Genomic DNA, 14,895 nt, shown 5'->3' with positions numbered 1-14,895 from the left:
GCCATAACATTATCAGATCTGTCTTCCAAAGATATAAAAGAATATATGTGTACAAAAACATTTATAGTAGCTCATTTTGTAGTGTCAAAGAATTGGACATTGAGGTGAGGATCATAAATTGGGCTATGTCTGAAATTGTGATATATGATTGTGATTGTACTGTAAGAAAAGATAAGAAACATTTCCAAAAAACTTCAGAAGATGTAAGTAAAGCATGCAAAGTGAAGTCAGCAGAACCAGAACATTGTACATAGTAACAATAATATTGTAATAGATGATCAAATGCAAAAAACTTGACTATTCTGATCAAGACAATGTGCAAAACAATTCCCAAGGGACCCATGATTTAAAAAAAAAAAAAAAAAAGCTATTTTCAGAGAGACACACTATGAGCTCTGAATGCAGACTGAAGGATGCTTTTTTTAAAAAATCCTTTTTTTATTTCCATTTGCAACAGTTAATAGGTAAATGTATTTTGCATGACGACTTCCCCTGTATAACCAAAATCATATTGCTTGCCTCCGTAGTTGGGTTGAAGGTGCTGGAAAAAGGGCAAGAATCTGGGGCTCAATTTTTTAAAGAATAAGTAATTTTTTTACATGTAATTGGGAAATATGTACGAAAATAAAATTAAAAAGCCCAAAGAAAAGGGAAAAGACACACTGCAAATTAAAGGATATAAAAATAAAAACACTAAATTTTTAAAAATATCCTCAAAATACTTGCATATTTAGTGGATTACCTTTTTTTTTTCCGAACCAAGTACTGAAATATATTAATGCACAAGATCCTCGTGTGAATCATGATTTTGGTTATGAAACATTAAAGCTACATCTCCTCTATGTTCATACACTCCATCCTCAACTATTTTTTATTTATTTTGTACATATTATTTTTATATATAGGTATTGTTTCTTTTATAAAAATATAATCTCTTTGAGAAGGAATTATTTCACTTTTATCTTTATATTCTCAGCATTCAGCAGTGAATAGTATACAGTAAGCACCTAATAAATTTTCATTGATTAAGTCAGATTGTACAGTATAGGGAAATGAATAGTAGGCAACAATCACAGTGAACCAGAATGTGGAGAGCTTTGAACATCAAGAGGTCTTTACTTTATATGATAAGCAATGAGGTGTTGCCACACATTAATTTTACGAAAAACAATTCAACAGAACAGTGATCAGGAAGATTATATCCCAGGAATGGGGAGAATAGAACATCATTTTAAAGCCCAGAAAAAGGCAATAAGGGTCTAAACTAGAACAGATGTAGTGTGTGCTGAAGAAAAGAGAAATGGTTAGTATCATAGTTGTAAGAAACAGGCTCTAAATCAATCTTCCTTAATAAAATAATTTTTATTGGATAAAGATGCTTCATTTAAAAGTAACCTATTCTCAAAATATTGATTTTCTCCCAATCATTTAGAAAATTTGATAATATATATTACTCAAAACAGACCAGGTTGGCTTTTTTTTTTTTTAAGACAGTTCATTTGTATTTTTCGAGAAGTAAACATTTCTAAGAACTACCATCCAATTAACGGATAGTCAAAGACTATGAACAGCTCAATTTTCAGTTTTCATTTTATCAAAAGATATACATAAATATGCTGTTAATAATCACTATTCCAAAGAAGCCTGTTTAAAAAAAAAAAAAACCCTGAGATTTTACCACATACTGATCAAGCTGACCAAAAAAAAAAGGAAAATAATAAATAATAATAAATAAATAAAATAATAAATGTTGGCAGGGCTGTGAGAAAACAGGTACATTAATACATTATTGGAGTTGTAAATTGGTCCAGTTAAAGTCATCTAGAACCATGCCCACTGTTATTAAATTGCAATTATTTGACCTTGTGATACCACTACTGGATCTATATAACACCACCTTGCCTGCTCTCCCCAATCCAAGATGAGAAGGTTGTTTAGCTAGTTTTCAATCATGTCTGACTCTTCATGACTTTTTTTTGTTTTTTTTTTGGGGGGTGGGGTGACGGGGGGAGAGATTGTTTTTTGCAAAAATACTTTGAAGGGTTTGCCATTTTCTTCTCCAGCTCCTTTCAGAAGAAACTAAAGCAAGGAGTTTTAAGCAACTTCCCCAGGGTCACAAAGAGTATCACAAAGAGGTAATTTTGTGGTGGAAAAGAATTGGAAACTTGGTAAATGTTTAAAGCTTTGATAGAGGATTGTGATTAAATACTATTATGAAGAAATTATAATGGGGGCAATTTAAGAAAAATCTAGCAAGTCCTATGCAAACTGATGCAGAGTGCAATGAACAGTACCAGAAATTTATTCAATAATAGTATGATAAAAACAAACTACTTTGTAAGACTAAGGAACTCTGATCTACACAATGACTAGCCATGATTTCAGAGGACTAATGATATATCATTCTAACTCTCATGTCCTGATAGATGATGATCTCACACTGCAAATGTATATATTATGTACATATACATATATGTATGTAGATACACACTTATATGTGTATGTAATATATATAAAAACACATATATACATATGTATACATACATATTTATTCTCTCTCTCCCTCCCTCCTAGATATGACCAGTGAGATAATTTTTTTTTTTTAAATTCTATGTCTTTGTTAGAATGGCCTAGTTTTTCCTTTCTTTTTCAACTAGGATGGCTGGGCAAAGCAGAGGGTAAATTGGAAGGAAAAGAAGGTGGATTTTGATCAAGAAATGTAGCAGCAGAAATGTTTTTGCTTACTGACAAACAATTTCAAATCTTAAATACTAAAAACAATCCATTTATGGAAGAAATTGCAAATATAATCTGCTTTGAAGAGTCAAGAAAAATTCACTTAAAAATTCAAAATCTCAATCTTCCTTAATTAAAAAAAGTTATCCCTCACTTTTCTTAACACTCAGATTTTCAAAAATCTAAAGAGCCTAAACAGGATTTCACCAATCTTTAATGAATGGCAATAAAGTTAAGTTTATGATATGGAAAAGTGTATCCATAGAGAAGAAAGCCAGGGGGAGCTTCATAAGGAAAAGACCACCAGCTCTAATTTCTGGTTATTCAGCTCTATTCATGTGGCCACCAAGTCCGAGCCAGTGAAGGACAACACTGCAAACAAAAAGAAAACCAGAACTGTATGTAATATGGAAAAAGTCTCTGGAATCATATTATTGCCAAGGGTAATGTAACCATAAGATAAGTTTCTTAAACTCCCCAAACTCCCTTTCCTCATGTAAAATGAAAAGATAGGTCTAGTTAGCAGCTGAGGTTCCAAATTCTTGATGCAAGAGCTTCTATGATAACAAGTATATTCATTACTTTCAAAAGTTCCTAGTATGGCTTGAAGCAGATTAAATCATAATGAGACAGTTAACAAAATACAAACAAATATAACAATGTTAATTTGTCTCTTTCAAAATCAATATGAAGTGTGCAAGGATCCATATCTATTTGAGTTCGACACCTTATCTAGATTGCTCAGTCTTTAAAATAATTTATCTTGCATATTTTTGACTGTATTATTCCCTCCTTCCACCACATTTTATTTCTCCTAGAGGCAAGAACTTTGTATGTTTTCATTTCCTCACACATATCCTCAGCACTTGCCAAAGCTTTATACCTGAGATGTTAAAGAACAAGGTTTAATGTCTTTTAAAAATAAGTTTAAACAGGTGAAAATGTCTATAAACTTAAACCTTAGGCAACGAATTAAAAAACATATAAATTGTCAAGAGTTTACTCAAACTTCTAAATTTGTGAGTAGTTCATTCAAACTTTTCTCAGTATTTGGCATAGTGAGAAAAGTTGAATTTTCATATGTACAGAGACAACACATGTTTTTAGGGAATAGCAAGAGCATTCAGTTTCATTTGTGAGTCTCTATACAGAACTTTATAGGATCACTGTTATCCCACAAGTCACTTTGCACTGAAGAAAATTAGGGAAGGAGGGGGTTGGAGTTTAGGAGGGTATAGGAAAATCTAAATTAGGTTAAAGCTAGGGGCAAGGAAAAGCAACTGGGTTAAGCTATTTTAAAAGCTACCATCAATTTGCTTTCAAAGATGCTATATTCAAAGATGGATACTTCACATTCAGACATCTTATTTTATTACACTTTGCTTTATGCACTTCAAAGATAAAGGATTTGTGACAACCCTGAGCTGAACAAGCCTACCCATTTTTCCAAAAGCATGTGCTTATATAGTATTGGTGTCACATTTTTGGTTATTCTTAAAATATTTCAAACTTTTTCATTATTATCTTGTCTGTTATAGTGATCTGTGATCAATGATCTTTTATCTTGGTTGTTCCGCTGATCTTAGATGTTATTATTGTAACTGTTTTGGGGTGCCACAAACCCATTTAATACTGCCAACTTAAATGATCATGTGTGTTCCGATTATTCCACTGACCTCAGGTCTCATCCATCTCTCTCTCTTCTCGGGCCTCCCAATTCTCTGAGAGACAATACTACTAAAATTAGGTCAACACTTCATTGTTAACTTTATACCCACCCCAACCTTCAGTAACCACAACTCTGACTCAGTCATTAATATGGGGTTGGACTCTCCACCACAAAAAGATTATGTAGGCTCAAATGATAGCTAGCAATTTTTATCAAGGTATTTTTTAATGTATCGGTATATTGTTTTTTTAAACAATATCCTTATAGATTAAATAAGCTGCAGTATAACGTAAACATAACTTTTATATGCAACAGAATACCAAAAATATCTATGACTCTCTTTACTGTGGTACTGAAGAACCTAACCAAAATAATTCAAGAGGTAACACAATACCTGAAAGCAAGAAGTGATTAAGTATGAATTCCAAGACAAGGATTTCAAACAGTAGAGAGACATATAAAAAGTGCTTTCACACATTGTCTAATCTCTCTTCACACCATTTCAGCTCTTGGATTTAGTAACTTAAATAGGGAACAGAGTAGCTGCTAATTCCAATACAAATAGAAAGCAGGCCTTTTATAACATTTCAAAATTTACCTTTGGAACCATTTAGGGGCTTTAGGAAGTAGGATTCAATGTAGCCTTAATAGCAGCTTAGATTTTTTAGGCCTTATGTGTAACACTTCACTGGGGGGGAGGGGAAGGGGAAAGAAATAGAATAGTAGAAGTGTTCTTTTCCTCATTTTACAAATAAGGAAACAGGATCAGATGAGAGTAAGAAACCTGAACTCAGATCTTAGGCTCAGTAGTATTATTAGTGGTAGTATTATTTGTAGTACATAAATGTGTGTTTTCAAAATGCTTTTACATATTACCATTACTTAATCCTCACAGTAATCCTGTGAGGGCAGGTGGTGGTCTTCATTTTACAAATAAGAAATAGGAAGCTGGGAAGTTAAATGCCTTTAAATTCCACAACTATTAAATATCTGAGACAGCATTCCAACTCGGATGTTCTTGACTCCAAGACTAGCATTCTATCCCCTATGCCAGTTATCTGTATATATAATTGAAGCGCATACCTAACTTAATACTTAAAAAAAAAAAAAAAAAATCACATCATGATGGGGTACTTTTAAATTAGGGTTTTTTTTTTTTTTAATCAGACACAAAAATAAAACCCAAGTATTAATAGAAATTGACTTTCTTCCAGTTGCCCTTCCACTGTCCCCTAGCTTCTTCTGCCCCATAAATATATTTCTTCCAGTTTAATTCTAACTATTAGAATATATAGGAAAACAGATTCATTCAAAAACAGATTTGGGAATATGTGATTAACAACCTCTCAGGAATTAGGAACAAATGTTACTTATACTAAACCATTTACCTGATTTCAAAGTGAAGACAAAAAGGAAAGACAATCTACCCTACTACTTTATAGTTAGACTATAATCGCTATGTTTTATACAATTAAAAAAAAAACTTCTTAAATCAGGCTGTTAGGTGTAATTCAAAGAAATGACTGTCAGTAGGAAACAGGAAAAACACTTGTAGTAATTTGTGATTTTTCTCTTGATATTCTACTAGTTAGGAGATTCTGTGTTTTCCTTGCTGCTAACTCCTGGGTTCAATTCCTAGTAAATAAAGGTCTTAAGGAGAGCATACTATACTGTAATGCATGGGGGCACTGGACTTGAAGTCAAGATGACCTGGCTTCAGTTTCTCAATCAATCTCTCTCTTTCTCTTTCTCTCTCTCTCCCTCTCTCCGACTTTTTTTTCTCTTCCCTCCCTCATATATATATATATATATATTATATGTCTATCTCTCTCTCTCTTTGGAGCACATCAATTTCCCTTTCTATGCAGTAAAACAAGTTGGATTTTAAAAAACTCTTTAATTTTCTTTCAGCTCTAAATCTATGATTCATGATCTTATACTGTATGACACATTTATAGGTTTATCATAAAAAGTTACAAATCAAATTCATACATTGGTCACCTAGTACTTGTTATGCACCTACTATGAAAACAGGCATTGTTAAAAGATTGCTTATCTTCTTTGATTTATACATTTTAAAAGCATCAAAAGAGCTATTAATAAACACATCTGGTCTCCATTAAAGAAGCTAAGAAACTTATGTAAGTCTTATTTCTGACTTCTTCCCCTTTTAAAACAAAATTATTCACATTTTGCTTTCTGACTCAATCGTGAACTTTTATTTTGTACAATATAGAATATCTACAAAAGATGGAAGTTCCATAATCAGGAAATTTGAAGAAATGATCAAGAATCACCAATTTGGATCTTCCTATATTATAATGGAAAGCTGGCAATCCTTATTTGGGATTCCATATACAAAACTGTAAAGAACTTTAAATAATTCTGTCTGAAAGTTAATGGAATGACAGTTTATTTTCAATATGGACGATATTAAATTAATTTTTCCATCAAAGTAAAAGAATGAAAATCAAATTCACTTTCTCATTAATTTTGAATGCGGTAAACATTTCACATGGACAGCTGAGACAAAATGGAAGTTTGAATTCAATTATTCAAATAAAAAGTTAATTAATTATTCTATTAATAAAAAGGTAAAAAATACCAGAAATGTAACATATTAAGAAGCAACTTAAAATACAAATATATAACAGATCCTCAAAGAAACTAATTCACTAGATAAACATGGTTGAAGTCCATATTCAATAATGAAAACTAAATTTCTATCCTCTGGTACAAATTTATTAAATTCAAATACTAAGAAAAACAGAACTTTTCCATCATGACCAAAAAGTTTTTTTATAAAACTGTCAGAAATACAAAACACACTCACTAAATAAAAACTGCAAGTAGTATAAAATGAGGATTAATCATCTTTTCAAAATAACTGTAGTATTTGACTTAGAGAATAGATTTCTAATATTTGGCTTAAGGATAATTAATTCCTACTTAAAACCATTGTATCGTTGTACTTTTAAAAGGTAAAATTAGCATTTTTAAAGTACAACTTAAAACATTAGTTTTGCATTTTTCTTTGTGGGGGTAGGGTGAAAAAAAGAATCAACATTTTGTCTAGACTAAGAACCCAAACTGTTTCTAGTCTAGCTCATTTAGCACAGAAAGACTTGTAATGATGAATACATATAATCATCAAGTCATCAGGAAACAAAGAATGTTATTAAAGGCAGAGAGATATATAATACTTGTCTATATATAGTATATACAATTAAGAGTAAGCCAGTGTCATAAAAAAAACCAACAAAACACTGAAGGGTACTGATACCAATTTTAAACCTAGACCTTTACGGAAAATTTTTTTTGCTGTTCTTGAAGACCCTATAAAAAAATATTCTCTGTAGCACATGAGACTAAGATGTAGAGTGGCTTGTCAGACAGGTGAAGGAAAGGAAAATTACTGACATTAATTCATTTTTTAGATTCCTAAATGATTATTTAAAAGTGTAAAAAATGTCTAAATAAAAGCAAAGCCAGTCTGAGTATGAAACCAACTACTATTATTGAAAAATGGATAGTTAATGATGTTTCTCGATTGCCAGAAATTTTCTCAGTTTTCTTCATGTGGATATGGCAATAAAACTTTTAAAAAATATAAAAGAGACCAAAGGCATTAAATTTTTTTTAAAAATCTATATTCATAAAGTAATCTCGTATTTAATTCACTGGTCCTAATTCTTTTTATTCCCCCCCCCCCCGGAAAAAAAAAAGTTTTCAGTTTCTTATTTTGAAATAAAAGTTTTAACAAAAAGGACTGAAGTTTACTTAGGTACTTTAATAAATCTGAGTCTGCAAACTACTTAAGAATTTAAAGCCCCCTGGATAGGTGTTATTTTAAAAGCAATGGAACCATTCTTTTAAAATAAAAAGTCCCCTGGGTTAACAATCTTTAAAAAAAAATTTTACCTTCTATAAAGAAATATCAAATAACTTCTTCTGATAAGACTACTTGTATCGTTTTATAATACATATTTTTTTGAAATGTCACTTAAGTTCTAGTCATAACATACCTGCATGTCTAGGGGAAGGGGGGGAAATTTCCTATTTTAATACCTACTCTTCAAAGAAATAAAGGTCTTTCAATGAATCTAAGTGAAAAGTAATATTTTGCTTTGCTTCTATTCAAAAGGAAACAAATGACCTTTTCAAGAAGATCAAACTGTACCAGACATTTTAAAAAATCTAAATTTCCTATTTCAGCGTTTACATATAACTTTAAAAGAGGCTATTGAAATACAAAGGAAATTACAATATCTCAATACTTTAAGATAAAACCTATTCGATATATACTGTTCAGTTACTTAAGTCTCTTAAAATCAAATCAGCATTTTCGGAAATCAAGAAAACCTAAAGTTCTCATTTTTATTAAGGAACTATTCTTCACATGAGCAACACATGACAAAATTCTTGTATGTATGGGGACTAGTTTTAAATGAGACAGACACTACATCAAATCAAATCGTCATGGAAAGTCAAGTTGTATTCTCTGCACCCTATTTCCTGTCCAAACAGCCCTTTTGTTCTGCTTCCCTGCTTAATTCTCATGTTCAGTTAACAATGGAAAATAAAATAATGGCAAAATCTGGCATACACAGAAATCTAAAGGTGCAGGAGTGTGAAACAGAGGAACATTATGAGATGAGAACAAAAATCCTACCAAAACCTCCCCAATTTTCTGTTTGCTTCACCTCAGATTAACTTCACTTGAAGCTGTACTCCAAAGCAACCAACCCTGAAGACAAAGCCCCGCCTTCTTCGAGGTTAGTGGCTGAAGAGTCAAATCTCCGCCCTGTGGGTCAAACTCTTCATTTTCATTGGTTAAGGCTAATATCTATTATTTTAAAGAACTTTTACCAGCTAGCAGGTTAGGTTAAGCATGTTAAAACACCCTGAAAAAGCAGCTTCCTTAAAGAAACAGTATGAAATGAAGGTTCAGTTTCTCCCAACCTATCGAATTTGTTTTTTGTCCACTCGGAAAATAAAACTGCATGGCCTATCAACGAAGATCGTGTAGAATACCACATACTTCTTTAAATGGAATCTCAATGCTGTCAAACCACTCAATACAATGCTTTAATTTTGGAATCGGACCTTGAAAATTTGGTTAAATTTTTTTTTAGTTGTGATTTTACTTAATTTCATTTTGTCAAAAAATTACGATGTACCTTCACCCTCCCACCCTGAACACTTCTTCAGGTCAGAACTTTTAAAGGGGAGAATTAAAATCACACAAATAAGATACTAACTTGAAATTTAAAAATTGATAACTCATTTGAAATAGTAGCGAATAACAAATTGATTATTCCGTTTTGAAAAGTTTCGAGTAGTTTCAACTTAGGAAAATGATTCAGCAACCTTCTCGGCTTTCGTGCCTTTTAACTAGTTTGGATACCTAAAACATCTTTCATCATGGAGAAAGTCATTCTGAAGATTCATTCATCATAAGATACTAAAAATAGTTTTGGGGCTATCTCTACCTTTTTTTTTGACAAGTTTGCATTCAATATCACAAAATTATAGTAAGGTTTTCAATCATACTTTGAACTTGAGAAAAATGTTATATGGGAGGGTCACTGACATTGACATACCATTTTTATTTATTTTAAATTAGCTTAAGTTATTGTATCTGTTATAAACAAAAGCCCAAGTTCTCTAGTAATCAATTTTATTTTTTTTTAATCTGATCAATAAAAAGTTATTTTTACTCCTCTTAAGAATTCCTCCTTTAAGGGTATTTTTGTATTTTATCTCTGGGTCCTAAAGACTGTTAAAGGAACCACACTCAGAAGTTATTGCCAAATGAACTTATCAACAAAGAAGCTGAAGATTAAGTTTTAAAATTTATACAACTTATCAATTTAAAAACTTGTCTTACGAAGTTTTCTATTTGCCCTACTTAAAATTTCACTAAACATCCTTTTTAGTAGTTCAAGGAATTAAAACTTTGTAAACATGATTGCTGTAGTCAAGCCATTGCAAAACAATTCTTTTGTGATAGTAACTATTTTAAAGAAACACATACAAAGGTGCTTTGAATACTAACTGAAGATCTTTTAATAAAACATAATTCACATATTTGTCTCTAAGGCTCAAACATGTGGCAATAAAGAAAAAAAGAAAAAAGCTAAACTCAAGAAGCCCAGACAGCTGCATAATCTATTATGCTGTTTAAGTGTACAAATTGAAAGAGCCAATTCAGAGTTCTAGTCCCAAGATGCTTTGCAAGAACTCAGTGCTTTGAATGCGCAGTACTACAAGAGTAAAGTTCATTAGGTTTTCTTCTTAACCTAACTTCCCATTTATTCTTGGGGGAAAAAGTAAAGTCATCAAAGAACTACGTACACATATGCGATAAAAAGAAAGAATATACAACTAATACTGCATATGTGTGTATGTGACTAGTAAATTTTAGGGGTCACAAGAGATACAAAGGGCAAACAATTTTGCTAGGCATGAAATTGGAAGCAAATAGCTGCAGTTACAAAACAAAACAACCTTTGATCTGACCACAATCCTTCACTCACAAAAGTTAATTATTGGTAAGAAATAGACACAAGCAACCTAAGATACAGGTTACAATTCAGCAATCCTGCTCAACCAGGATGTCATCAAAGCACCTGCCAACCTGTAGTTAGAAAATAAAAACTAAAGAAAAGTAGGACTTCAATAAAAACAAATTCAATTTCATAAACTGCAAAATAAAATTTTAAATATTTGTTTTTCTAAAAAAGAAAAAAGCTTTGAACCGCCAAAAGTTCTCCCAGACATAAAAAGTACTCAAAAACCGATTATTCCAGTATGAAAATCCCCTTCAGAAAGATCAATTTAGAAAACTGCATGGTAAACTAAAAAGGGGAGTCACAAAGAAATCCATTAGTAATAAATGAACTAATAACATGGTGGGAATATCTTTACTAAAACAAGGAAATAAAGTCTCCAATTTAATGAGATTATTCTCCACCTCCGAAAAACATATAATCATATCCTAACAATGTATATTTATCATGTAAATCCACGAGGTTTTCTCATATAATCATCTCAGAAAGAATCTGGAAAATAGATATCTAGTTTTTCTAACAAGAAAAGCAGGAGCCAATATACTAATAACCCCAAATTCATAGTAGTTAATTTTTATGTGGAGGAGAGAGAATTTTTGTACAATTTCTATGGTTGAAGAGGAGACTAAAAGCCACTCAGATCTTTGTAAAGACATACTTCCCAGCAGACACAGGTCTACCAAAAACACTTCTTAAAATCATTTGGAATCACTAGGGTGCCTAGACAGGCCTTACTGGGTTCACCATGATGGAGCCAAAAATCCATTACTAGGAAGGGTTATTATGAAGGGAGTTCTCCCCCACCCCACCCCCAAAAAAAGCTTTCAATGAGGTTCATTAACAACAGCACTAAAGGATTTCCTCTACTGCCCATAAATATAATAACTATAAGGTAGATAAAATTAATTTTCTATGTTACTTATAATATTAAGGCAAATCATTTCTTAAGTGAACCTGCAAAAGATGATATAGGAAACTCTAAAATGTTTTTTAAGTTAAAAAACATAATGTTGCTAAAAGTATACTACTGGGAAAGTCTTTCTCTATTTTTAAATCATCTATGTAGCTTAATAAAATAGTTTATTTTACATGTTTAAAATTATCATTAAGCATTTGAGGAATTTCCCATTATTATCACTTTCTTTCCCAATGACAGAAAAATAAAGAGTGGAACACAAAAGGCAATTCTTAAGTCTTGACAATAGTTTTAAGCCATTTCTACTTTATAAATAGGAATAGAAATTGAACCCATTATGCCAATAGTATACTGAAATTCCTGGATTAAAAAAACACCTCTACAATGTAAGTTTTCTCCAATTCAAGTCTTGGAAAATGGCCTAAAGCACTGAAGGAAGGGTTAAACTAGCCCAGGGTCACAAGCCCAATATGTCAAGAAGACTTCTTTATTGAGATATGGCCTCTTACCTTCAAAGTTAACACTTAAAAAAAAAAAATCAAACTTCAGTGTTATTCCTTCATCCATTGTCTTTATACACCAATTCCAGCAGGAACTTGGGGAATTTTGCAAAAGTCACCTTGTTGCCTCTTAAGTTTTTCCCTCATATTACAGACCCTTACTTAATGCTCATGTTGGGGGGAGGGGCTATTTCCATTACACACACACCTTCTCAAATATCCTTTCCATAACTATGATGCTTTATTTTTACATACTTTTGAAGATTCACATAAAACATTCTATACTATGATACCTTCTATTAAAGATTCAAATAAAACAAATTTGGCAATTGTATTTTTATAAATTCATAAAAGATCATATACCGACTCCATTTTACTCCTGAATACTAAAAACATCCAATCTAAAATCCCTTTTCAAAAGTTTTTTAAAATCACTTTACCAACCCATTTAATGTAAAGCATCCATGTATATATTTGTATTATTATTATTAAAAACAATTTTTACACTTAATTTACGTAAAGTTTACTTTTAATCTAGAATCAATATTTGAATTTCAACTATTAATATTCTCAAACTACAACTACTTGGACTATAATAGCGGTTACTTATTAGGTGGTATGTGGTGGGAAAATCTTAAAACATCATTTCCATTACAAATTTAATTTTGACCTAAACAGTATCTAATGATGAAATTTTCTCAACTATATCTTTATCAGTTAAAATCAGATGCCTTACTTCTCCCACGAGAGAAAAATACTAAACTTATACAACTAGAATCGGAGGCCTGTAATAATGTTGTGACCAGGAAACACAGTATTTTAATAAAAGGATCATAAAAACTCCAAAATTCTGAGTAGGGCATCTAATAGGAGTTGTGTGTAAATAATGACACCGATCTACTAAATTCACATTCACTGCCAAAGTCACAACATCCCAGTGAGAATAAATCGAGAGGGATCGTCAAATACCTCAAATACCGAAGGCTTCCATGCCAGAGGGCAGAAAAATGTGTCCTCCCCCAACCCCTAGAAAGAGAAGTTACCAAATCACTAAACAAGACAATCCAAAAGGAGGAACTTTTATAACACAAAATAGTATGGGATGTTATGCAGAAATACTGGTGAAAGGTACAAGATCAGTTTTGAAGGTGCTTAAACCGTGTACGCATACCAAGAGTCTACAGAAACTCCCAACATTACTTTACAGTAGCATAAAATTGGGGTTAACAGGGCAACAAGAGGTCGGAGAACGTTCGGGCCAGAAAGGAGTTACCCAGCGACCCAAAAAGGTAAACAGGTCGATTAGCGATCAGTTGCCCAATGGAAGCCTCCTCCTACCCCGCCCCCTCTCCTCGAGAAAATGCTGCCCAGGACTGGTCCACACTAGAAGTGCAGGACCCTTAGAAGCCAAAACCCAGGACCTGCCCTAGCTTTCAAAAAACAAAGTAGACTCCAACCCCACCCAAACGGGGCGCTGCCCAGAGTCTCCTTCTCCTTCCCCTCCTCTCCCACCCCAGAGGCCACAGCACACCCTAACCTAATCCTCCCACTCCACGGCTCGCCCCGCCCCCGGCCACCCCCCCACGCACCGCCTCGCCCAAGCCTCCGCCCACCATCCCGCCCCCGCCTCTTCTCTACCCTCCCCCTATTATCCCCCAGGCCAGGAATCCCCTCCCCCACAAACGTCCCCTCTTCTCGCTCCCTCTTCTTTTCTCTCCCTCCCACCAGGAGTGCGAGACCCACGAGGCCGGGGGAGGTCCGGCCCCACCACCTGCTGCGTGGGCGCTTCCGGCTCCCCCCTCCCCACCCGAGCCGGGAGGGGCAGAGGGAGGCGCCTAACTCTGGGCTCGAGCGCCGCCCGCCAGCTTTCTCAGCTTGCCAGCCGGCCGGCCGGCCCGAACGGGGGGAGGGGACGGCTCTAGCCGACGAGGGCCCCGGGCCACTCTCACCTGGCGGCGGCTCCCTCCGCCAGACGCGCCCGCCACCACCGCCGCCGCCGCCGTCGCCGCCCCCGCCGCGGGTGAATGGGGACAGGTGAGGCCGCCGAACCCCCGCTCGCTCCGGCTCCGGCCCCGCCGCTGCCGCCACCACCGCCGGCCCCTCCGTCCGCTGTTTATTAAACTTTTCTGTTTGGTTGTTCGGCCCGTGACGCGACCGCCGGGAAGAGCCCTGGGATTGGCCGACGCCCGGCGCTGACGCGGCGCCCCCCTCCCGCAGCCTAATTATTACAGGCGGAGGCGGAGCCGGGGGACGGGGGATGGGTGGTGGGGGTGGGGCGACGGCTCGGAGCGCGCCGCGATTGGTCCGAACCCGCGGAGCGTCGCTCCCCCGCCCTCCCTCTTCCGTTTTCCCTCCCCCTCTTCGTTCCCACCTCCTCCTTGCAAGTTCCCACCCCCTCTCCGATCCTTCTCTCCTTCAGCTCCTCCCTCCTCACTCCTTCCTCTCCTTCACGTCCTACTCCTTCCCCCACTCGCAGCTGCGTTCCTGGCACCTAATAGTTTC

General features: G+C 34.8%; 1 protein-coding gene across 2 annotated transcripts in view; it reads right to left on the bottom strand.

Moving 5' to 3' along the window:
- The window catches only part of ZFAND6 (zinc finger AN1-type containing 6), an 89,867-nt gene extending 75,428 nt beyond the window's left edge, over positions 1-14,439 (bottom strand). The window contains exon 1 of one of the 2 annotated variants that reach the window (XM_031955644.1): positions 14,343-14,439. The gene's annotated coding sequence lies outside the window, so the exon portion shown is untranslated. The remainder of the gene's footprint in view (positions 1-14,342) is intronic. The other variant, XM_031955645.1, reaches the window with a different exon arrangement.
- Between the last annotated feature and the right edge of the window lie 456 nt (positions 14,440-14,895).

Source organism: Sarcophilus harrisii, chromosome 2, assembly GCF_902635505.1.
Source record: "Sarcophilus harrisii chromosome 2, mSarHar1.11, whole genome shotgun sequence".
In the NCBI taxonomy this organism is placed as follows: Eukaryota; Metazoa; Chordata; class Mammalia; order Dasyuromorphia; family Dasyuridae; genus Sarcophilus; species Sarcophilus harrisii.
Note: the sequence above shows the minus strand (reverse complement) of the source record. Positions and strands in the feature narration are given on the sequence as shown.